Source organism: Hyla sarda, chromosome 2 (assembly GCF_029499605.1).
Source record: "Hyla sarda isolate aHylSar1 chromosome 2, aHylSar1.hap1, whole genome shotgun sequence".
Classification (NCBI taxonomy): domain Eukaryota; kingdom Metazoa; phylum Chordata; class Amphibia; order Anura; family Hylidae; genus Hyla; species Hyla sarda.
In genome coordinates, this window is record NC_079190.1 from 291,675,119 (window position 1) to 291,701,641 (window position 26,523).

Consider the following 26,523-nt stretch of genomic DNA (forward strand, 5'->3'; position numbering starts at 1 on the left):
GTGCGCCTCCAGCTGTTGCAAAACTACAACTCCCAGCATGCATGGTCTGTCAGTGAATGCTGGGAGTTGTAGTTTTGACCCTCCTCCCGTGTGAATGTACAGGCTACATTCACACTGGCGGCAGATTACAGTGAGTTCCCCGCTACAAATTTGAGCTGCGGGAAATTTTTCGCTGCAGCTCAAACTCCTAGCGGGAGACTCAGTGTAATCCGCCGCCAGTGTGAATGTAACCTAAAAACACTACACCACACTAACATAAAATAAAGAGTAAAACACAACATATACACACGTACACTGCCCCCCCACCACCCCCCTTCCCCAATAAAAATGAAAAACGTATTGTATGGCAGTGTTTCTAAGATGGAGCCTCCAGCTGTTGCAAAACAAAAACTCCCAGCATTTCTGGACAGCAATTGACCGTCCAAGCATGCTGGGAGTTTAGCAACAGCTGGAGGCACCCTGATTGGGAATCACTGGCATAGAATACCCCTATGTCCACCCCTATGCAAGTCCCTAATTCAGGCCTCAAATGCGCATGGCGCTCTCACTTTGGAGCCCTGTCGTATTTCAAGGCAACAGTTTAGGGCCACATATGGGGTATTGCCGTACTCGGGAGAAATTGCCTAACAAATTTTGGGGGGCTTTTTCTCCTTTTACCCCTTATGAAAAGGAACAGTTGGGGTCTACACCAGCATGTTAGTGTAAAAAAATTATTTTTACACTAACATGCTGGTGTTGCCCTATACTTTTCATTTTCACAAGAGGTAAAGGGGAAAAACGCCCCCCAAAATTTGTAATGCAATTTCTCCCGAGTACGGAGATACCCCATATGTGGGCGCAAAGTGCTCTGGGGGCGCACAACAAGGCCCAGAAGGGAGAGTGCGCCATGTACATTTGAGGTGATTTGCACAGGGGTGGCTGATTGTTACAGCGGTTCTGACAAACGCAAAAAAAAAAAAAACACCCACATGTGACACCATTTTGGAAACTACACCCCTCACGGAATGTAATATGGGGTGCAGCGAGAATTTACACCCAACAGGTGTCTGACGGATCTTTGGAACAGTGGTCCGTGAAAATGAAAAATTTTGCACAGCCCACTGTTTCAAAGATCTGTCAGACACCAGTGGGGGGGTAAATGCTCACTGTACCCCTCATTACATTCTGTGAGGGGTCTAGTTTCCAAAATGGTATGCCATGTGGGGGTTATTTTGCTGTTCTGGCCATAGGGGCTTCCTAAATTTGCTCTCAAAAAGAAAAATATGACGCCTTCTCTTCTGAGCATTGTAGTTCACCCGCAGTGCACTTCATGTCCACTTATGGGGTACCTCCATACTCAGAAGACATGGGGTTACAAATTTTGGGGGGTCTTTTCTGCTTTTAACCCTTTAAAAAATGTGAAATTTGGGGCAAAACCAACATTTTAGTGAAAATTTTTTTTTTTACATATGCAAAAGTCGTGAAACACCTGTGGGGTATTAAGGCTCACTTTATTCCTTGTTATGTTCCTCAAGGGGTCTAGTTTCCAAAATGGTATGCCATGTGTTTTTTTTTGCTGTTCTGGCACCATAGGGGCTTCCTAAATGCGACATGCCCCCCGAGCAAAATTTGCTCTCAAAAAGCCAAAAATGACGCCTTCTCTTCTGAGCATTGTAGTTTGCCCGCAGTGCACTTCAGGTCCACTTATGGGGTACCTCCATACTCAGAAGAGATGGGGTTACAAATTTTGGGGGGTCTGTTCTGCTATTAACCCTTTAAAAAATGTGAAATTTGGGGGAAAACCAACATTTTATTGAAAACATATTTTTTTTTTTTACATATACAAAAGTCGTAAAACACCTGTGGGGTATTAAGGCTCACTTTATTCCTTGTTATGTTCCTCAAGGGGTCTAGTTTCCAAAATGGTATGCCATGTGTTTTTTTTTTGCTGTTCTGGCACCATAGGGGCTTCCTAAATGCGACATGCCCCCCAAAAACCATTTCAGAAAAACGTACTCTCTAAAATCCCCTTGTCGCTCCTTCGCTTCTGAGCCCTCTACTGCACCCGCAGAACACTTTACATAGACATATGAGGTGTGTCCTTACTCAAGAGAAATTGGGCTACAAATATAAGTATACATTTTCTCCTTTTACCCCTTGTAAAAATTGAAAAATTGGGTCTACAAGAACATGCGAGTGTAAAAAATGAAGATTTTGAATTTTCTCCTTCACTTTGCTGCTTTTCCTGTGAAACACCTAAAGGGTTAAAACGTTTACTGAATGTCATTTTGAATACTTTGGGGGTGCAGTTTTTATAATGGGGTCATTTATGGGGTATTTCTAATATGAAGACCCTTCAAATCCACTTCAAACCTGAACTGGTCCCTGAAAAATAGTGAGTTTGAAAATTTTGTGAAAAATTGGAAAATTGCTGCTGAACTTTGAAGCCCTCTGGTGTCTTCCAAAAGTAAAAACACGTCAATTTTATGATGCAAACATAAAGTAGACATATTATATATGTGAATCCCAAAAAAAATATTTGGAATATCCATTTACCTTACAAGCAGAGAGCTTCAACGTTAGAAAAATGCAAAATTTTACATTTTTTCATCAAATTTGGGGACTTTTCACCAAGACAGGATGCAAGTTTCCACAAAAATTTACCACTATGTTAAAGTAGAATATGTCACGAAAAAACAGTCTCAGAATCAGAATGATAACTAAAAGCATTCCAGAGTTATTAATGTTTAAAGTGACAGTGATCAGATTTGCAAAAAAGGGCTTCGTCCTAGAGGTGAAAATGGGCTCCGTCCTTAAGGGGTTAAACTAGACTGGGGGTCCCTGCTGACTCTGCAGATGGTTCAATGCGAAGATCCACAAAAAAAAAAAAATTTTAGGAGACTGCTTTTCTTTACAGGAGCTATCTTTCTATTTGTACAGCTGGCATCTTGCACACAGTATGGGCTTTCTGAATCCCCCCCCCCCCCCCCCCCAGTGTGACTGTGGGATCAGCTTGCTGGAAATGGTGTGGAGGCACTGATCTGGATAAGGGTACAAAAACATTTCTGCAGCACTGCAAGTTCCCAAGAGCACAGTGGCCTTCTTGATTCTCAAATGGAAGAAGATTGCCAAAACCAGGACACTTCCTAAAGCCAGTCGACCCACCAAACTAAGCAATTGGTAGAGAAGGGTCTTGATAAGAGAGGTGACCAAGAATCAGTGGTGTTTCTAGGGGGGGTTGACCACACTGGGTGACACCCCCAAGCAGGGTGATTCCACCAAACGAGAAGTGATCCAGCTATGTAGAATAGTGAAGTGGGACCAGTTAGCTCCTCACTTCACTGTCCCTAATATGCTGTAGGCACTCCATGCATGTGAGCAGTAGCAACGCGATCCCCTGGCAGACAGGGGCAGTGATATGATGTCATCACCTCAGCCCGGGGATTGCATCACTGTGGCTTATGCTGTATTGTTATTTTAATTCTGTCTGGGGCACTTTGAGGGGGAGGCAGGTTGGTGTTGGGGAGGGGGTGATATGTGCTGGCTTCCTAGCTACCTACCTGGCTACCAACATGCATAGCTACCTACCTGCCTATATACCTACATAGCTAGCTACCTGGCTACATAGCTAGCTAGCTGGCTATATAGCTGCCTACAAGGTTGTATAGCTACCTATAGGTCTACCAACCTACATAGCTACCTACCTGGCTACTTACCTACCCCCCATATTTACCTACTATGTATTTACCTACCTGCTTACCTACCTACCTGCTTACTTATCTACCTACTGTTTACCTGGCTGTTTACCTTCATAGCTTCCTGGCTACCTAACTACTTATTTACCTACCTGGATACCTACCTGCATAACTACCTACTGATCTATCTACCTACTCACCTACCTAGCTTTCTACATACCTACAAAGCTACCTACCTGCTTACTACCCACCTGTCTACCTAGCCAGCTACCTATCTTGCTAGCTATATACCATGATATTTACCTACCTGGTGGGGGTGGGGGGGTTGATGTACCAACTAAGGATGCACTCAACTAACTGCCTATATACCTGACTATGGGGGGAATACATAATAACCCCTTAAGGACTCAGCGCTTTTCAGTTTTTGCATTTTTTTCTCTCCTTACCTTTTAAAAATCATAACCCTTTCAATTTTCCACCTAAAAATCCATTTGTGGCTTATTTTTTGCGCCGCCAATTTTACTTTGTAATGACAACAGCCATTTTAACCCCCCCAAAAAAAAAAAAAAATCATTGTGTGACAAAATTGTAAATTTTGTAAATTCTGGGGGCTTCCGTTTCTAAGCAGTACATTTCTCTGTAAAAATGACACTTTATTCTGTAGGTCCATACGATAAAAATGATACCCTACTTATATAGGTTTGATTTTGTCGTACTTCTGGAAAAAATCATAACTACATGCAGGAAAATGTATACGTTTAAAAATGTCATATTCTGACACCTATAACTTTTTTATTTTTCCGCATATGGGGATTTATGAGGGCTCAATTTTAGCACCAAGATCTGAAGTTTTTGTTTTGATCTGACTTTTTGATCGCTTTTTATTAATTGTTTATGGCATGAAAAGTGACCAAAAATACGCTATTTCGGAATTTAGAATTTTTTTTATGTGTACGCCATTGAATGTACAGTTTAATTAATGATATATTTTTATAGTTCACGCACGTGGTGACACCGCATATGTTTATATTTATTTTTATTTACATTGTTTTTTTTAATGGGAAAAGGGGGGTAATTCTTATTTTAGTTAGGGAAAGGGTTAAATCAATTTTTTTAACATTTTATTTTCATTTATTTTCTTTTTTTTTGTTGCAATGTTTAAGTTCCCATAGGTGACTATAACACTGCACACACTGATTTCCTACACTGATCACTGCCATGCAATAGCATGGCATTGATCAGTGTTATCACTGCTCAACTGCTCCTGCCTGGATCTCAGGCACGGAGCAATCGTTTGGCAATCGGACATGCAGGAATCAGGTAGGGATCCCCCTCGTGACCTGCAAGCTGTTCGGGACGCCGCCGGGAAGCTTTCACTTTCACATCAGACATGGCGATCAACTTTTATTGCCGCGTCTGAAGGGTTAATAGCAGGCATCACGGCGATCGGTGATGTCCGGTATTAGCTGCAGGTCCCGGACGTTGATGGCCACCGGGACCGACCCGATAAGTGGGGTCACCGAATGACAGAAGGAGTGTGGAGGATGGGGAGGCTGTAGGAGTGTGGAGGATGGGGGGCTGTAGGAGTGTGGAGGATGGGGGGGCTATAGGAGTGTGGAGGATGGGGGGGCTGTAGAAGTGTGGAGGATGGGGGGGCTGTAGGAGTGTGGGGGATGGGGGGCTGTAGGAGTGTGGAGGATGGGGGGGGGGTTGTAGGAGTGTGGAGGATGGGGGGGCTGTAGGAGTGTGGAGGATGGGGGGGCTGTAGGAATGTGGAGGATGGGGGGGCTGTAGGAGTGTGGAGGATGGGGGGCTGTAGGGGTATGGCGGATGGGGGCTGTAGGAGTGTGGAGGATGGGGGGGCTATAGGAGTGGAGGATGACAGGGGGCACTATAGGAGTGTGGAGGATGACAGAGGGGCTCAGAGAGAGGGGGTCAAAAAAGTGGAGGAGAAGGGGTCTGGGGCAAAGGAGTGTGGAGAAGAGGGGTCTAAAGGAGGACTTGGGGGTCTGGAGGAGGACTTAGGAAGCAGGACTAAGAGGTCTGGGGGGACTTAGTGCTTGTCCACACTGCAGAAATTCGACCTGTAAAATTACATTGCAGAATTTTACTTGCAGCAGAGTCTCATTGTTCTCAATGGGATTCTGCTGCTCTGGGCATATTGCGGAATCACAGCAGCAGAATTCTGCTGGTGGAATGGATGTCTAAAGAATAAACATGGGCATTCTAAAGCTGGGTTCACACTGCGGAATCTCCGGGCAGAATTTCTGCCGGAGATTGAGCTGGTGGCACTAGGACCACATGGACTGCATTGCCGTCCCCATTTATGGCAATACATTTCTGAGCAGATCTCCCAAAAGATCCACTCAGAAATGCATTGCCACCTATGGGGGCAGCAATGCAGTCTGCTCGGTCCTAGTGCTGCCCGCGGGATCTCCTGCGGAAATTCCACCCAATTTCTGCAGTGTGAACCCAACTAGAGGTGTCTAAAATGTGGCGCCTGTCCGCATGGTCCTATTCGGTGGCGCCTGCTTGCAAGGGGACATTCCCCCTGTTGAATGTTTGCAGTTTGGAAGAGCCCTTAGGGGTCTGGGGGAGGACAGTACATGGGTGGGATTCTGCCAAACAGACAAAACAGTGTCTGGCAGGGTTGTGTTCAGTGGGCACAGTGTGTGGTAGTATTATATTTAGGGGGTACAGTATTTGACAGCATTATAATGATTATCATCTTTATATAGAGAACAAAGATCCACTGACAAAGTGAGGAACCAATGATGTCCGGGCGTCAGCCTCTGCAGAGAAGATGGAGCTGGAGGAAGACCTAACGTCTGGACCAGATGAAGAAGAGAAGGAAAGAAAACAGAGAAGACGTCACTCAGGTCAATGATATCCTTGTGTATTCTCCTGACTGTCCCATCAGAGCTGTAGTAACTTTTAGGTTCTGCAGTGTTGATGGGTAAAACTGTACCCCAATCTGTGGCTCTTTGGAAGTTGTAGCTTTGCGCAACTGGAGGGCTACTTGAACCAATGGGATTTTAGACTATACACCCCATTTTATTTTGGCAGGGTCTCACTGTTGAGATCCCCACCCAAAAAATGGGCTGCATAGTCTAATATGCCCAGGCCTATTTTTGGTCCCAGTCTGGCCCTGTGTATAGGTGTCTTTAACTCCTTGGGGATGGAGGGAGTATGCATACGCCCTCTCGTCCCGTCACTTAAGGACGGAGGGCATATCCATATGCCTTCTGTATTTCCGATCACCGCAGCTCGCCGGGCGGTGATCGGACTGGGATGACTGCTGATATCTATCAGCAGACATCCCGTGGCAATGCCTAGGGGGGTCCTGAGACCCCCCTCCCCCCATGTCGGTGATCGCAGCAAATCGCAGGTCAATTCAGACCTGCGATTTGCCATGATCCGGGCAAATCGGGTCACTGGTGACCTGATCGCCCGGAAAGTCAGAATGATCGGAGCTGTCAGAGCCAGCTCCGACCAGCCTAAAGGATAGGAGCAAGGTGGCAGGGTTGCCACCCCCTCCTATCCCCTGCCATTGGTCCATCAGGCTGACCACCAATGGTAGAAGAGGGGCGGAGGGGTTGAAGTTCATTTCCCCGCTCTGGCCACCGATCGAAGTCGGGGCAGAGCGGGGGGGGGGGGGGGGGGGAGGAACACGGCGGAGAGGGGGGAGCATGGCCCGGCTTACCCGGACCTTCGGAGGCGGCGGAGGCGGCATTCCGGAGCAGCGGCGGCAGCAGGAGGAGCGGCGGCTGGAAAGTGCGGCGGAGAAGGCTGCAGTGAAGATCGCGATAAGTGATCTTCACTGTGGCCTTCTAAAAGCTGCAAAACTACACCTCCCAGCATGCCCACACAGCCAAAGGCTGTGTAACATCTGAAGGGCCACAGTTTGGAAACCACTGTGTAGTGGTCTCTAAACTGTGGTCCTCCAGATGTTGAAAAACTGCAACTTTCAGCATGCACTGACTGTCTGGGCATGCTGGGAATTGTAGTTTTCCAACATCTGAAGTTGCACAGTTTGGAGACCACTATATGGTGGTCTCCAAACTGTAGCCCTCCAGATGTTGCAAAACTACAATTCCCAGCATGGCCAGACAGTCAGGGATGCTGGGTGTGTAGTTCTGCTATATCTGGCCCTTCAGATGTTGCAGAACTACAACTCCCAGCATGGCTGGACAGTCTAGGCATGCTTGGAGTTGTAGTTTTGCAACATCTGGAGGGCTACAGTTTGGAGGCCACTGCTTAGCGGTCTCCAAACTGTTCTTCCTCAGTTGTTGCATAACTACAACTCCTAGCATGCCCAGACTGTCCAGGCATGCTGGGAGTTGTAGTTCTGCAACATCTGAAGCCAGATATTGCAGAACTACACGCCCAGCATCCCTGACTGTACGGGTATGCTGGGAATTGTAGTTTTGCAACAGCTGTAGGCACACTGGTTGGGAAACACTGAGCTAGAGTCTGTTTCCTAACTCAGTGATTCCAACCCATGTGCCTCCAGCTGTTGCAAAACTACAACTCCCAGAGTGCACTGACAGGCCGTACATGCTGGGAGTTGTAGTCTTGCAACAGCTGGATGCACATGGGTTGGAATCACTGAGCTAGAATCTGTTTTCTAACTCAGTGGTTCCCCACCAGTGTGCCTACAGCTGTTGTAAAACTAAAACTCCCAGCATGTACGGTGTGTCAGTGCATTCTGGGAGTTGTCATTTTGCCACAGCTGAAGGTTTGGGGCGCCCCCCCATGTGAATGTACAGGGTACATCCACACAGCCGGGTTTGCAGTGTTCCTTCAAGGAAACTTACTGTGAACCCCTGCCTGTGTGAATGTACCCTAAAAACACTACACTAACAAATAATATAAAGTAAAACACTACACATACACCCCCTTACACGTCGCCCCCCCCCCCCCCCCCAATAAAAATGAAAAATGTCTCATACGGTAGTGTTTCCCAAACAGCGCCTCCAGCTGTTGCAAAACCACAACTCCCAGTGTTGCCGGACAGCCATAGACTGTCCTGGCAGGCTGGGAGTCTTGCAACAGCTGGAGGCACCCTGTTTGGGAAACACTGCTGTAGGGTTTTGGTGGAGACAAGCCCCATCCTTGTAACCGGGTCCACCCTTATTGCAAATTCCTAATTTAGGCCTCAAATGCGCATGGCGCTCTCTCACTTCAGAGCCCTGTCGTATTTCAAGGCAACAGTTTAGGGCCACATATGGGATATCTCCGTACTCGGGAGAAATTGCGTTACAAATTTTGGAGGGATTTTTCTCCCATTACCCTTCGTAGAAATGGTAAATTTTGGGGAAAAAACTGCACTTTAGTGAAAAAATTTTTTTTCATTTACACATCCGAATTTAACGAAAAGTTGTCAAACACATGTGGGGTGTTAAGGCTCACCGGAACCCCTTGTTACGTGCCTTGAGGGGTGTAGTTTCCAAAATAGTGTGCCATATGTTTGTTTGTTTTTTGCTGTTCTGGCACCATAGGGGCTTCCTAAATGTGACATGCCCCCAAAAACCATTTCCGCAAAATTCACTCTCCAAAATCCCATTGTCGCTTCTTCCCTTCTGAGCCCACTACTGCGCCCGCCGAACACTTGACATACACATATCAGGTATTTCCATACTCGAGAGAAATTGGGTTACAAATTTTGGGGGGCTTTTTCTCCTGTTACCCCTTGTAAAATTTCAAAAACTGGGTCTACAAGAACATGCGAGTGTAAAAAATGAAGATTTAGCATTTTCTCCTTCACTTTGCTGCTTTTCCTGTGAAACACCTAAAGGGTTAACAGACTTTCTGAATGTCATTTTGAATACTTTGAGGGGTGCAGTTTTTATAATGGTGTAATTTATGGGGTATTTCTAATATGAAGGCCCCTCAAATCCACTTCAAAACTGAACTGGTCCCTGAAAAATTCTGATTATGAAAATTTTGTGAAAAATTGGAAAATTGCTTCTGAACTTTTAAGCCCCCTGATGTTTTCCAAAAGTAAAAACATGTCAACTTTATGATGCAAACATAAAGTAGACATATTGTATATGTAAATTAATATATAATTTATTTGGAATGTCTGTTTTCCTTACAAGCAGAGAGCTTCAAAGTTAGAAAAATGAAAAATGTTCAATTTTTTCATCAAATTTTGGAATTTTTCACCAAGAAATGATTCAAGTATCGGCGAAAATTTACCACTAACATAAAGTAGAATATGTCACAAAAAAACTATCTCGGAATCAGAATGAAAAGTACAAGCATCCCAGAGTTATTAATGCTTAAAGTGACAGTGGTCAGAATTGCAAAAAATGCTCCCATCCTTAGGGTTATAATGGGCTCCGTCTCCAAGGATTTAAGTCACCGATACAAATGAACAGCCACAGCCCGAAGCAAGGGAACGCTGTGTTCCCTGCCCGGTGCTTCTCCTGTGATGCAGGTGGCATGATTAGCGCTGCCTGCATCATCTGCTCTGGAGAGGCCTGACTAGAAGAGGCCAGAGCAACACGGGACCTGGGACGGGGAGCCTAATTTTCCAGGTGAACAGTCATTCCCCCACCTGTGACTCTCCAGTTGTTACAGAACTACAACTCCCATCATAACCGTCTGTGCATGATGGGAGTTGTAGTTTGCAGAAGCAGTTTATGTGCTAGCACAGTGACGTTATGTATTCTGGGGGGAACAGTGCTGGGGACACTGTGACATCATGTATTCTAGGGGCCCAGTCCTGGGGGCACAGTAACATCATGTATTCTAGGGGCACAGTCCAGGGGACACAGTGACATCATGTATTCTAGGGGCACAGTCTTGGGGGCACAGTGACATCATGTATTCTGGGGGCACAGAGACATCATGTATTCTGGGGACACAGTGACATCATGTATTCTGGGGGCACAGCGACATCATGTATTCTGGGGGCACAGCGACATCATGTATTCTGGGGGCACAGCGACATGTATTCTGGGGGCACAGTGACATCATGTATTCTGGGGGCACAGCGACATCATGTATTCTGGGGGCACAGTGACATTATGTATTCTGGGTGCACAGTGACATTATATATTCTGGGGGCACAGTGACATCATGGATTCTTGGGCCACAGTGACATCATGGATTCTGGGGGCACAGTGACATCATGGATTCTGGGGGCACAGTGACATCATGGATTCTGGGGGCACAGTGACATCATGGATTCTGGGGGCGCAGTGACATCATGGATTCTGGGGGTACAGTGACATCATGTATTCTGGCGGCACAGTGACATGATGTATTCTGGGGGCATAGTTACATCATGTATTCTGGGGGTACAGTGACATCATGTATTCTGGGGGTACAGTGACATCATGTATTCTGGGGGCACAGTGGCATCATTTACTGTGCCAGGAATATAGTATGTGGCAGTAATATACCAGGAATATAGTATGTGGCAGTAATATACCAGGAATATAGTATGTGGCAGTAATATACCAGGGAAGTAATATACCAGGAATATAGCATGTGGCAGTACTATACCAGGGGCATACCAATGGCAGTAGTATACCAGGGGGCACAGCGTGCGGCAGGAATATACCAGGGGCACAGTGTGCAGATATATATAACAGTGTGTGGCAGTAATATATTCAGGGGCATAGTGTGTGGTACTAATATATTCAGGGGCATAGCGTGTGGCAATAAAATATCCAGGAGCACAGCGTGCTGCAGTAATATATTCAGGGTTATAGTATGTGGCAGTATTATATTCAGGGGTACAACATGTGACAGTATGATATTCAGGGGTACAGCATGTGGCAGTATTATATTCAAGGGTACAGCATGTGGCAGTATTATATTCAGGGGTACAGCATGTGGCAGCATTATATTTAGCGGTACAGCATGTGGCAGTATTATATTCAGGGGTACAGCATGTGGCAGTATGATATTCAGGAGTACAGCATGTGGCAGTATTATATTTAGGGGTACAGCATTTGGAAGTATTATATTTAGTGGTACAGCATGTGGCAGTATGATATTCAGGGGTACAGCATGTGGCAGTATTATATTTAGGGGTACAGCATTTGGAAGTATTATATTTAGTGGTACAGCATGTGGCAGTATTACATTCAGGGGTACAGCATGTGGCAGTATGATATTCAGGGGTACAGCATGTGGCAGTATTACATTCAGGGGTACAGCATGTGGCAGTATGATATTCAGGGGTACAGCATGTGGCAGTATTATATTCAGGGGTACAGCATGTGGCAGTATGATATTCGGGGTACAGTATGTGGCAGGATTATATTCAGGGGTACAGCATGTGGCAGTATTATATTCAGGGATACACAATGCAGCAGTATTATTTTCAGGGGTACAGTCTCTGGCAGTATTCAGAAAATACAGGAAACTTTAGGTTTACATCCACCAGACTCCGGTCGTTTTGCCTAATTCCTTCATGGCACTGGGGCCACTAAGTGTGAACCAGGCCTCAGCGCTTTGCTCGGACCTTCACCAGATGGCAGACCTGGATAAGCGGACCCTCACTAAAAATAGTTGAGTACCCCTGAAATAAGGGAACTAACTCCTGTGTGACATACCTACCTTCATTCTGTGGGGGATATACCTATTTAATGGAGGACCTACTGTTGTACCAATTTTACAGTGCAGGACACAAGGGGGGTATTATTACAGTTTGGGAAACTATAGATGAGGAGATTGTGTAGGGGTGGGGAAGACTCAGGAAAAATGTGGATTCTAAGATATTTGTCCTGCAGATGCTAAAGAAATTACATTTTGGCTGGAAGAAGTAAGTCATCATGGCGGTCTGAGCTGAATGGAGAAGAAAAGAAAAGATGATGTTGACGATCAGAAAATACATGATCAACTGGTGCCAGAAAGTTATTCAGATTTGTAAATTACGTCTATTTAAAAATCTTTAGCCTTCCAGTCCTTATCATTGGGTTGTTCTTTCCAGTCTGACCACAGTGCTCTCTGCTGACACTCTGTGAATGCACGCATGTGGGACACTGATACGGCACCTCCTCACGGGCGCAAATAACGCTGGGTTCACACTATGATTTTTAACTACGGTTCCCGTATACGGCTGGGAGGAGGGGGCGGGGCTTAATCCCGGCGCCCGCACTCAGCCGTATAGGTGAACCGTATTTAATGCATGTCTATGAGCCGACCGGAGTGAACCGCAGCCTCCGGTCGGCTGCTTTTTCGGCCGTATGCGGTTTCCCGACCGTAGGCAAAAACGCGGTCGCCCACGTTTTTGCATGCGGAAACCACATACGGCCGAAAAAGCAGCCGACCAGACACTGCGTATCACTCCGGTCGGCTCATAGACATGCATTAAATACGGTTCCCCTATACGGCTGAGTGCGGGCGCCGCGATTAAGCCCCGCCCCCTCCTCCCAGCCGTATACGGGAACCGTAGTTACAAATCGTAGTGTGAACCCAGCCTAAGTAAGTTCTGCAGTTATGATTAGTGAAACAATGTCTCCCAGCATAACCTTACCACTGCTTTGATTATCCTGGAAGCTGTAGTTTTTTTCAAGGTAAAAACTTCTTTAGAACTTTCCCCTTATTTGGCAATTGGTGTTTTCAATTATAAAAGTCGAAATAGGGAACTGGTTGTTAAAAATTTGAACCCCACCCCTGATTTCTAAGCAATGTGTATGGGAAGATTGTGTAATTGCTGAACGGGAAGCAGAGAACCCAGAGGGAGCTGCGGAAGCGTTTTAATCTACAGTGTTCCAGTTCTTAAGCATTTAGTGTACCATACTATGCAACCTGTACTGGAAAATCATGTAAAACTTCAATGACGCAGCAGCTCCCTTAGACATCTTGCTAGACTTCCAGTGTTATATGGGTAAAAAAAATTATTTTGGGACGGGTGGGGTTTTGACACAGTTTCACCATTTTATACCGCACCAAGTGAGGCCAACCCTAACTACACCACTGACATGAAGGGTTAAAATGCATAGTAATTACATAAAAACAGGAATGGAATATTTTAGGCAGATCACTACATGTATTAGATAACAACATCCCAATGTCCAGTCATTTAGGGCTTTAAAAATAATAATGTTATAAAAATAATTATGTTTAATCACTTATTAATAATTAATGTTTTTTTTACATGTAATAAGCAAATTTATATTCATGTTATGTTTTAGGTGCATTTCACTCTACATTTATCCCATATGATGAACCTATAAAATCCCTTTCCCCAATGTAGGCTCCAGCGCAAAAGATATAGAAGTGGAGGTTTATCAGAAATGACTAAATATAATTCCTACAGTATGTGCGCAAAGCAAAAGAAAAAACCTCCAAACAATAAACAATTTGAAAAGATTAAAATATGAATTCTTTATTGATATGAAAAGTAACATTAAAAAGTACATATTAGGAATCACACAAAGGGACAATATAATAGAAAAAAAAGCCTATCCCGGCGAAACGCGTCGGAGGTGTGGTGTGGAGCTGGGGTGAGTCCTGTTTTCACTGTATGTGTCTGCTGCTACATCTCTCTCACAAAGTGGTTTCTCTTACTTGCATTACAGTGGTGATCTATTCTTGTAGCATTACATTCTATTCAGACATACAGTTCACTATGTGATCAGGACCTTCACCCCAGTATTCCGTTTTTTTTCTATTATATTGTTCCTTTGTGTGATTCCTTATTAGTGATGAGCAGCATAGGCCATATTCGAATTCGCGATATTTCACAAATATATGGATGAATATTCGTCATATATTCGCGAAATTCGCATATTCGTTTTTTGCGCATCTGCGAAAATATATGCGCATATTCGCGAATATTGAGCCCTCCCTTATTTAATGGTATGGGGAACTATGACTAGTGCATTAACTCTGTGATTTTTTGTCTATGGAAACCAATAGGCCCATTGTGGTCTTTGGGGATCTCACAACATGTAAAACAGTAAGTTAAGCAGGAAGGTCTTGGCAGCACAGTGGATGGGAGACCACCACTGGTTCGAGTCCCGGGGTGGGACAGAGCTTTACAGTGTTGTGGTTAAACTTTACTTTACTGGAAATGCTGCTGAGTTGCCCATAGCAACCAATCAGATCGCCTCTTTCATTTTTCACAAGGCCTCTGCAAAATGAAAAAAGCGATCGGATTGGTTGCTATGGGCAACTCAGAAACTTTTCCTGGAAAAGTTTCTGAGTTGCCCATAGCAACCAGAGAGGCCTTTTCAAAAATGAAGGAAGCTATCTTATTGGTTGCTATGGGCAAATTCCCAACTCTTTCTCTACACTGGTTTTGATGAATCTCCCCCAGAGAGGCCTTTGAAACCAATAGGCCCATTGTGGTCTATGGGGATCTCACGGCATGTAAAACAGTAAGCCAAGCAAGACCATCTGGGCAGCACAGTGGATGGGAGACCACCACGGGCTCGAGTCCCGGGGTGGGACGGAGAGTTACAGTGTTGTGGTTAAACTTTATTTTCCTGGAAAAGCTGCAGAGTTGCCCATAGCAACCAATCAGAAAGCTTCTTTCATTTTGCAGAGGCCTTGTGAAAAATGAAAGAAGCAATCTGATTGGTTGGTATGGGCAACTAGAAACTTTTCCTCTGGACAGGTTTTGATTAATCTCCCTCTAAGGGGGAGATTCATCAAAACCAGTGTAGAGGAAGAGTTGTGCAGTTGCCCATAGCAACCAATCAGATCGCTTCTTTCATTTTTGAAAAGGCCTCTGAAAAATGAAGGAAGCAATCTGGTTGCTATGGGCAACTCAGAAACTTTTCCAGGAAAAGTTTCTGAGTTGCCCATAGCAACCAATCAGATCGCTTCTTTCACTTTTCACAAGGCCTCTGCAATCTGATTGGTTGCTATGGACAACTCAGCAGCTTTTCCAGGAAAGTAAAGTTTAACCACAACACTGTAACACTCTGTCCCACCCATGCCGTGAGCTCCCCATAGACCACAATGGGCCTATTGGTGTCAAAGGGACAAAAAATCACAGAGTTAATGCACTAGTCATAGTTCCCTATACCACTAAATAAGGGAGGACTCAATATTCGCAAATATGCGCATATGCGCATAGATTTTCGCATATGCGCATAAAATTTTGCATACACGAAAAAAACGAATATTCGTAATTACGAATATATAGTGCTATATTCACAATATTCGTGAATTCGTTAATATGCGATATTCGCAAATAAAATTTGAATTGCGAATATTCGCAAGCAACACTATTCCTTATATGTACTTTTTAATGTTACTTTTCATATCAATAAAGAATTAATATTTTAATCTTTTCAAATTGTTTATTGTTTGGAGGTTTTTTCCATTTATCCCATATGTCCAAGGTATACATTGGCAACCTGTCAAAAAGAGCGGAAGAAGAGGACGGCTCCCTGGTCTCTAACCTGTAGCCCTCCAGATGTTGCAAAACTACAACTCCCAGCATGCCCAGACAGCTGTTTGTGCATGCTGGAATATGTAGTTTTTCAACAGCTGGAGGGCTGCAGTTTGAGACCACTATACAGTGGTCTCTGAACTGTATCCCTCCAGATCTTGCAAAACTACAACTCCTAGCATGCCCAAACAGCTCTTTGCTGTCTGGGCATGCTGGGATTTGTAGTTTTGCAACATCTGGAGGTCCACAGTTTGGAGATCTGTGCAGTGGTCTATAATCTGTAGCCCTCCAGATGTTGCAAAACTGCAAATCCCAGCACGCACAAACAGCTGTCTGGGCATGCTGGGAGTTGTAGTAGCGTAACCTCCAGCTGTTGCATCTCCCAGCATGTCCTTCGGCGATCAGTACATGCTGGGAGTTGCAGTTTTGCAACAGCTGGAGGCACACTGGTTGGAAAATACTGAGTTAGGTAACAGAACCTAACTGAAGGTTTTCCAACCAGTGTGCCTCCAGCTGTTGCAAAAGTACAACTCCCAGCATGCACGGTCTGTCAGTACGTGCTGGGAGTTGTGGTTTTGAAACAGCTGGAGGTTTGCCCCCCCCCCCCCCCCCCCCATGTGAACGTACAGGGTACATTCACACAGGCAGGTTTACAGTAAGTTTCCTGCTTCAAGTTTTGGCTGCGGCAATTTTTTCGCCGCAGTGCAAACTCCTAGCTGGAAACTCACCGTAACACGCCAGTGCAAATGTACCCTAAAAACACTACACTGCACTACACTAACACAAAATAAAGGGTAAAACACTACATATACACCCCTTACACTGTCCCCCAATAAAAATGAAAAACGTATTGCACGGTGTTTCCAAAACGGAGCCTTCAGCTGTTGCAAAACAACAACTCCCAGCATTTCTGGACAGCCACATACTGTCCAGGCATGCTGGGAGTTTAGCAACAGCTGGAGGCACCCTGTTTGGGAATCACTGGCATAGAATACCCCTATGTCCACCCCTATGCAATCCCAAAATTAGTTCCCAAATGCGCATGGCGCTCTCTCATTTCGGAGCCCTGTCGTATTTCAAGGAAACAGTTTAGGGCCACATATGGGGTATTTCCGTAATCGGGAGAAATTGCACTACAAATTTTGGGGACTTTTTTTCCTTTTACCCCTTATGAAAAGGAAAAGTTGGGGGCTACACCAGCCTGTTAGTGTAAAAAAATAAAAATGTTTACACTAACATGCTGGTGTTGCCCCATACTTTTTATTTTCACAAGCAGTAAAAGAAAAAAGACCCCTAATATTTGTAATGCAAATACCCCATATGTGGGCGTAAAATGCTCTGCAGACGCACAACAAGGCTCAGGAGTGAGAGCGCACCATGTACATTTGAGGCCTAAATTGGTGATTTGCACAGGGGTGGCTGATTTTACAGCGGTTCTGACATAAACGCAAAAACATAAATACCCACATGTGACCCCATTTTGTAAACTACACCCCTCACGGAACGTGACAAGGGGTATAGTGAACTTTAACACCCCACAGGTGTTTAACGAAATTTTATTAAATTTGGATGGGAAAATGAAAAAAAAAATGTTTTCAATAAAATGCTGGTGTTACCCTAAATTTTTCATTTTCACAAGGGAAAATAGGAAAAAAGACCCCCAAAATTTGTAAGAACATACCCCATATGTGGATGTAAAGTGCTCTGCTGGCGCACTACAATGCTCAGAAGAGAAGGAGCGCCATTGGGATTTTAAAGAGAACATTTGTCCGGAATTGAAGGCCACGTGTTTACAAAGCCCCCATAGTGACAGAACAATGGACCCCGCCCTCCACTTGTGACCCCATTTTGGAAACTACACCCCTCATGTAATGTATTAAGGGGTGCAGTGAGCATTTATGCCCCATAGGTGTCTGACAGATTTTTGGTGAAAAAAATTATAATTTTTCATTTGCACAGTCCACTGTTCCAAAGATCTGTCAAATGCCAGTGGGGTGTGAATACTCACTGTACCCCTTATTACATTCTGCGAGGGGTGTAGTTTCCAAAATAGTATGCCATTATTATTATTTTTTTTTTACTGTTCTGGCATCATGGGGGCTTCCTAAATGCGACATGCTCCCAAAAACCATTTCAGCAAAATTCGCTCTCCATAAGCCCAATGTCGCTCCTCCCCTTCTGAGCCCTCTAGTGCACCCGCAGAGCACTTTATATCCACATATGAGGTATTTCCTTACTCAAGAGAAATGGGGTTACACATTTTGTGGGGCATTTTCTCTTTTTACTCCTTGTGAAAATGAAAAGTTTGGGGGTAACACCAGCATTTTATTGTTAAAAATCAAATTTTTCAGTTTCACGTCCCACTTTAACGAAAGTTCATCAATCACCTGTGGTGTGTTAAGGCTCACTGGACACCTTGTTACCTGACTTGAGGGGTGTAGTTTCCAAAATAGTATGCCATGTGTTTTTTATTATTTTATTTTTTGGCTGTTCTGGCACCATTGGGGCTTCCTAAATGTGACATGCCCCTCAAAAACCATTTCAGAAAAACTCTCTCTCAAAAATCCCACTGTCGCTCCTTCCCTTCTGAGCCCTCTACTGCTATCACCGAGCACTTCACATCCACCTATGAGGTATTTCCTTACTCAAGAGAAATTGGGTTACAAATTTTGGGGTGCTTTTTCTCCTATTACCCCTCGTAAAATTAAAAAACTGGGTCTACAAGATCATGCGAGTGTAAAAAATGAAGATTTTGAATTTCCTCCTTCACTTTGCTGCTATTCCTGTGAAACACAAAGGGTTAACAAACTTTCTGAATGTCCTTTTGAATACTTTGAGGGGTGCAGTTTTTATAATGGGGTCATTTATGGGGTATTTCTAATATGAAGGCCCTTCAAATCCACTTCAAAACTGAACTGGTCCCTAAAAAATTCCGATTTTGAAAATTTTGTGAAAAATTAGAAAATTGCTGCTGAACTTTGAAGCCCTCTGATGTTTTCCAAAAGTAAAAAACTTGTCAACTCTATGATGCAAACATAAAGTACAGTATTGTATATGTGAATCAATATATATATATATATATATATATATATATATATATATATATATGTCTATTTTCCTTACTCCATATAATTATGGCATTTGGATGGTGTGAGACAGCCAGTGTGTTTTGGGCTGTCATTCCTTTGAGGAGAAGCGCCTAGTAAAGTCCTGTTTTCTGGATCTATATCCACTTGATGCCTATCAAATACTGAAGTGACCCAGAGCCACTTGAGAAGGACACCACAGCTAGCTGACCTCTGTCTTCATTGTGATTCTACATGCAATCCACGGTGTTGTGCCCGTAGCACAACAACCTCTGGTAAGCTTACTACATATTGTTTGGGGGCGCCCGCTTACCTGAGACCTCTACACTAGGAGTGCACCTTTGTTTTCTTTTTCTACTTACATGGGGAGATTTATCAAAGCCTGTGCAGAGGTAACATTGTCCAGTTGCCCCTAGCAACCAATCAGATTTCTTCTTTCATTTTCCACAGGCCTTCCTAAAAATGAAAGAAGCAAGCTGATTGGTTGTTATGGGCAACTGGGCACAGGTTTTGCTAAATCTCCCTCACAGTTATTTTGCTTACAAGCAGATAGCTTCAAAGTTCGAAAAAGCTAAATTTTAAATTTTTTCATCAATTTGAAATTTTTCACCGAGAAATGATGCAAGTATCGACAAAAATTTTACCACTAACATAAAATAGAATATGTCACAAAAAACCAATCTCGGAATCAGAATGAAAAGTAAAAGCATCCCAGAGTTATTAAAGGGGTACACCGGTGAAAACCTTTTTTCTTTTAAATCAACTGGTGGAAGAAAGTTAAACATATTCGTAAATTACTTCTATTAAAAAATCTTAATCCTTCCTGTACTTGTTAGCTGCTGAATACTACAGAGGAAATTCTTTTCTTTTTGGAATGCTCTCTGATGACATCACGAGCACAGTTCTCTCTGCTGACATTATTATAATAATAATAATAACACTTTATTTATTGTTGTCCTTAGTGGGATTTGAACCCAAGTCCCCAGCACTGCAAGGCAGCATTGCTTACCACTGAGCCACCATGCTGCCCTTAGCATACATCTGCTATGCATCTGCTATGCACGGTTGCTAAAATGGACAGAGATGTCAGCAGAGAGCACTGTGCTCGTGATGTCATCAGTGTTCCAAAAAGAAAGGAATTTCCTCTGTAGCATTCAGCAGCTAATAAGTACTGGAAGGATTAAGATTTTTTAATAGAAGAAATTTACAAATATGTTTAACTTTCTGCCACCAGTTGATTTAAAAGAAAAAAGGTTTTCACCGGAGTACCCCTTTAATGCATAAAGTGACAGTGGTCAGAATTGCAAAAAATGCTCCCGTCCTTAGGGTTATAATGGGCTCCGTCCCCAAGGAGTTAAGTGGTTAATGGCCTGAACATATGTAATGTAGTCAACTGCAGCAGACCATGGTTTAACCCCTTAAGTACCAAGCCCATTTTGGCCTTAAGGACCAGGCAAATTAAATTTTAGCATTTTGCTGGATTTTTGCCTGCTTTTGGATAAATGACTTTAGCTTAAAACTGTATATTAACTGTACTGTATATTAACTGTACTGTATATTGTCATCTGTAGCGCACATAACTCTTCATATATTCAGTCCATGAACTCACTATCCACATACCACCAGTATTGCCGTGACACTACGCTACATTGGACACATATATACCTACATATACATTCCCATATAACAATCAGAGTTATCCAGGGTTAAAAAACATAGCTGCTTTCTTCTTAACCCAGTGTTTCCCAACCAGGGTGCCTCCAGCTGTGGCCAAACTACAACTCCCAGCATGCCTGGACAGTCAAAGGCTGCCTTATTTTTTTTTTTATCAACTAATGCCAGAAAGTTAAACAAATTTGTAAATTACTTCTATTAAAAATACCTCTGCTAACATCTCTGTCCATGTCAGGAACTGTCCAAAGCAGGATGGGTTTTCTATGGGGATTTGCTCCTACTCTGGACAGTTCCTGACCTGGACAGAGGTGTAAGCAGAGAGCACTGCAGTCAGACAGAAAATAAATTCAAAAAGAAAAGTACTTCCTGTGGAGCATGTAGCAGCTGATAAGTACTGGAAGGATTAAGATTTTTAAATAGAAGTAATTTACAAATCTTTGCTTGTAGTTAGAAACAGCGTTCGGCACAGCCAACCATGCAGCCCGATATTTGCTCTTGATGGAACAGGTGTGTATGTATGTCGCTGCTTGTGGGGTGCTCAGCCAGGACAGAGTCATGGATCAAACATTTGAGAGAACATGGAAAATAAGCGGCACTCACCACAAACAGCTAGCGACAACTTCTTTATTTCTTAGGCGTGCAGTAAAACATGCAGGTGCAGGGAGACAAGGACGCCGGGGAATCCGGCTGACTGGTCACAGCCGTATCGTGCTTCCGCACTTCGTCAGACCATCAATGGTCTGACGAAGTGCGGAAGCACGATACGGCTGTGACCAGTCAGCCGGATTCCCCGGCGTCCTTGTCTCCCTGCACCTGCATGTTTTACTGCACGCCTAAGAAATAAAGAAGTTGTCGCTAGCTGTTTGTGGTGAGTGCCGCTTATTTTCCATGTTCTCTCAAATGTTTAATTTACAAATCTGTTTAACCTTCTGGCACCAGTTGATATAAAAAAAATTCCACCGGAGTACTCCTTTAACCTCTTGGGGACGCAGGATGTACAGGTACACCCTGCATCCCTGATCCTTAAGAACCCAGGGCGTAACTGTACGCCCATGGGAATTCCGGTCCCTGCCGCTCGCCAGGCCGGGACCGGACCGGGATGCCTGCTGAATTCATTTAGCAGGCAACCCGTGCCAATGCCTGGGGGGTCCTGAGACCGGCGATCTGCAGCAATTCTGGGTCATACGGGTCTCCGGTGACCCAGAAAATATGGGGGATCAGGGCTGTCCAAGACACCACGGATCCTCCTGAAGGAATAGGAGTGAGGTGGCAGGGATGCCACCCCTCCTATCCCTGCTATTGGTCGGTCAGAAGCGACCAACCAATAGCAGATCGCGGGGGCGGGGAGGTTAAAGTTCGGTTCCCACGCTCTGCCCACCCACAGTAGTCCGGGCAGAGGAGGGGAACTGTGCTGGGAGCGGTGGCAGAGGTCCTTTACCGACGGCGGGCCACGATTCTCCTCTCTGCAGTGGCGGTGATCCTGCTAATTGTACGTCTTGGAGTGTTAAAGAGGTATTCCAGGAATTTATTTTACTTGTCTATGCTACAGGGGCTGTAAAGTTAGTGCAGTTCATAATATAGTGTCTGTACCTGTGTGTGATTGTTTTCTCACAATTCTTATGTGAGTTTCACCCCAATATTTATTTTTACCAGCATACAAAATTACCGTTTTTCCCAGGTTGCAATGCGGCCGAGACCTGACTCACTAGTCAGCTGATGACAGGGAGCTGTCTGCTTCAATGGGTGGAGGGATCAATCTGCAACTAATGCAACAGCTGCAGGCACCCTGATTGAAAACCACAGGTCTTTTGAATGGATACAGCTCATTTATGTTTCAAAGGGTGGGGTGGCTGATGTGTGGGAGGGAGGAAAATGGAATTATGGGATTTGTAGGCAAAGAAGAAAACTCATAAAGGAAATACCAGTTCTCAAAAAGCTAGTCACAGTGTTATGGTAATCTCACAACATAGCCATTTAGCCCCAAGACAAGCACAGATCCTTCCTAAGCATATCCATTACTGTCTGCTAGGTATGTACTAAAATCACCTTATGGTGGATAACCCCTTTAACTTACTTTGAAGTGAGAGCAGGAGCTGTTTTGGTTATGCCATATATATTGTAAGGAAAATGAAAGGTGTCATTACAAAAGTACAATTGGTCATGCAAAAATAGCCCTCATATGGTCTGTAGATGAAAAAGTAAGAGTTATTCTTCTTAGCGAGGAGGGGGGAAAAAAAGCAAAAATAAAAATTTGTTGTGTCCTCAAAGCCAAAATGGGCTGTGTCCTACAGGGATTAAATGGGCACTGTCAGATATGAAAATGTCATGACCCAGTACACAACATGGTCCTGTACTACTCTTAGGCCCTGTCAGGTTGAGACCCTCAGTGACCTGGGGTCTCCCTTGCAGGGTCTCCCCCTGTTGTTTACAGAATGTTGTCTATACTGCTTTAATGTATAGACAGGATCCTAATGTATAGATAGAGCAGAGGACCTGTGAGAGTTTGTCTCAAGGACCTGTAAGTCTGTCACATGTTATGTTATGCAGTCACATGATTTGTTGTCACATGTTCTCCCAGAGAGCACCAGCTTAACCTATGACCCACAGCTTGACCAATGGGCTTTAGTCCAGCCCCCACTATATAAAGGGACGGCCATTACAATTTCTCTTATGATCTTTACTGTGAACCAGCAAACACCAGAGATCTCAGTGCTAGTGATCAGCTACTTGGAAGGCCACAATGTCTGCTGTCACTATAAGTAGTTAAGTCCTGCATATAGTCAAGCCTCAAGATAATTGTTTCAAGTCTATTACAAGTATAATTGGTCCCAGCAAGCTGCGAGGTCTTCTGAGTTCCTGGCCCCCTCTCTGGGAATCTGGCCTAGCTGTGAAGATAATACCATCTGTCTTATACTCATTAAAGCCTCGGTTCAACCATAACTGGTTGTGGACTCTCCTTTCCTTAACTAACCATTTGGTTCCGGTACCAAAAACCACTCTGGCGTCACGAACACTAGGGGTTAATAACATTTTGCCTCCAGGGTTAATACCATCTGACCCCATCACCTACACCACTACACCCGTGGTCCCGCCATACACCGGTGGTCCACCACAAAAACTTTTTAGGCTCCTTTCACACTGATGTTTGTGTCCATCAGTGTACCGGCTGTTAGGAAGATAGCGGGAGAAAAATTTGTGCATGTCACGTCCTTTTCTCCTGCTATCATAAACTTATAATGAACGTTGGAGGAATCCCATTGAAGTGAAGGGGATCCTCTTTGCCCGTTATAACTCCCGTTTTGCTCCATTACAATAATGGACGTTAATGGCAGCCAAAGTAGAAAAAAAAGAGCCATTAACCCCTTAGCGCTTATGAACGTCCATATGCGCGTCCCCATATATGATGCGCGCTCACGAGGTGAGCGCACATCATACCCGGTGGGTCCTGGTTGCTATAAGCAACCGGGACCCACGCTAATGCTGTTCATCGCCGATCGGCCTCATGTCCGGCATTAACTCTTTAGACGCGGCGATCAAAGTTGATTGCCACGTCTAAAAGTGAAAGTAAATGCATCCCGGCTGCTCAGTTGGGCTGATTGGGACCATCGCAATAAAATCACGATGTCCCGATCAGCTAGGATGCAGCAGGAGGTCCCCTCACCTGTCTCCTGCACGTCTGAACAGCGTTTGATTGCTCCAAGCCTGAAATCCAGGCTTGAGCAATCAACCACCGATAACACTGATCCCTGCCATTGAATGCATTGGCAGTGATCAGTGTATTGAATCAATGTACTGCATGTTATAGCCCCCTATGGGGGCTATAATATTGCAAAAAAAAAGTAAAAAAACAAAAGTTAATAAAGATCATTTAACCCTTTCCCTAATAAAAGTTTGAATCACCCCCCTTTTCCTCTAAAAAACAAAACAAAACTGTGTAAATAAAAATAAACATATGTGGTATCATGGGTAAATGTCCTAAATATAAAAATATATTGTTAACTAAACCGCATGGTCAATGGCGTACGTGCAAAAAAATTCTAAAGTCCAAAATAACGTCTTTTTGGTCACTTTTTATACCATAAAAAAGTGTATAAAAAGCGATCAAAAAGTCCAATCAAAACAAAAATGGTACCGATAAAATCTTCAGATGACGGCGCAAAAACTGAGCTCCATACCGCCCCGTATGCGGAAAAATTAAAAAGTCATAGGGGTCAGAAGATGAGAATTTTAAACGTATAAATTTTCCTGCATGTAGTTATGAATTTTTCAGAAGTATGAAAAAATTTAACCTATAAAAGTAGGGTATCATTTTAACTGTATGGACCTGCAGAATAAAGATAAGGTGTCATTTTTACCGAAAAATGTACTGCGTAGAAACGGAAGCCCCCAAAAGTTACAAAATGGCGTTTTCTCTTTCATTTTGTCAAACAATGATTTTTTTTCCATTTCGCTGTATTTTTTTGGGTAAAAAGACTGATGTCACTGCAAAGTAGAATTGGTGGCGCAAAAAAAAAGCCATCATATGGATTTTTAGGTGCAAAATTGAAAGGGTTATGATTTTTAACCCCTTAAGGACCGGAGGTTTTTCCGTTTTTGCATTTTCGTTTTTTGCTCCTTGCCTTTAAAAAATCATAACTCTTTCAAATTTACACCTAAAAATCCATATGATGGCTTATTTTTTGCGCCACCAATTCTACTTTGTAATGACGTCAGTCATTTTGCCCAAAAATCTATGGTGAAGCGGGAAAAAAAATCATTGTGCGACAAAATTGAAAAAAAAAACGCTGTTTTGTAACTTTTGGGGGCTTCCGTTTCTACGTAGTACATTTTTCGGTAAAAATGACACCTGATATGTATTCTGTAGGTCCATACGATTAAAATGATACCCTACTTATATAGGTTTGATTTTGTCGGACTTCTGGAAAAAATCATAACTACATGCAGGAAAATTAATACGTTTAAAATTGTCATCTTCTGACCCCTATAACTTTTTTATTTTTCCGTGTATGGGGCGGTATGAGGGCTCATTTTTTGCGCCGTGATCTGAAGTTTTTAACGGTACCATTTTTGCATTGATAGGACTTATTGATCACTTTTTATTCATTTTTAAATGATATAAAAAGTGACCAAAAATGCACTATTTTGGACTTTGGAATTTTTTTGCGCGCACGCCATTGACCGAGCGGTTTAATTAATGATATATTTTTATAATTCGGACATTTCCGCACGCGGTGATACCACATATGTTTATTTTTATTTTTATTTACACTGTGTTTTTTTTTTTATTGGAAAAGGGGGGTGATTCAAACTTTTAATAGGGGAGGAGTTAAATGATGTTTATTCACTTTTTTTTTTCACTTTTTTTTTGCAGTGTTATAGGTCCCATAGGGACCTATAACACTGCACACACTGATCTTCTATGTTGATCACTGGTTTCTCATAAGAAACCAGTGATCAACGATTCTGCCGGATGACTGCTCATGCCTGGATCTCAGGCACTGAGCAGTCATTCGGCGATCGGACAGCGAGGAGGCAGGTAGGGGCCCTCCCGCTGTCCTGTCAGCTGTTCGGGATGCCGCGATTTCTCCGCGGCTATCCCGAACAGCCCACTGAGCTAGCCGGGATGCTTTCGGTTTCACTTTAGACGCGGCGTTCAACTTTGAACGCCGCGTCTAAAGGGTTAATAGCGCGCGGCACAGCGATCAATGCCGCGCGCTATTAG

At 43.8% G+C, this 26,523-nt stretch overlaps 1 protein-coding gene across 6 annotated transcripts in view; it reads right to left on the reverse strand.

The window, feature by feature from the left end:
• FAM110D (family with sequence similarity 110 member D) overlaps window positions 1-26,523 on the reverse strand; it is a 74,381-nt gene that overhangs the window by 22,575 nt on the left and 25,283 nt on the right. The window contains exons 1-2 of one of the 6 annotated variants that reach the window (XM_056560648.1): window positions 19,441-19,460; window positions 12,441-12,479 (exon numbers count right to left, since the gene is read on the reverse strand). The exons of 1 other annotated variant lie outside the window; for it this stretch is intronic. The gene's annotated coding sequence lies outside the window, so the exon portion shown is untranslated. Of the gene's footprint in view, window positions 1-6,431; window positions 6,474-12,440; window positions 12,480-19,440; window positions 19,532-26,523 lie in introns of those variants that run through there. 4 more of the 6 variants (XM_056560649.1, XM_056560646.1, XM_056560647.1 and 1 more) reach the window with 4 other exon arrangements.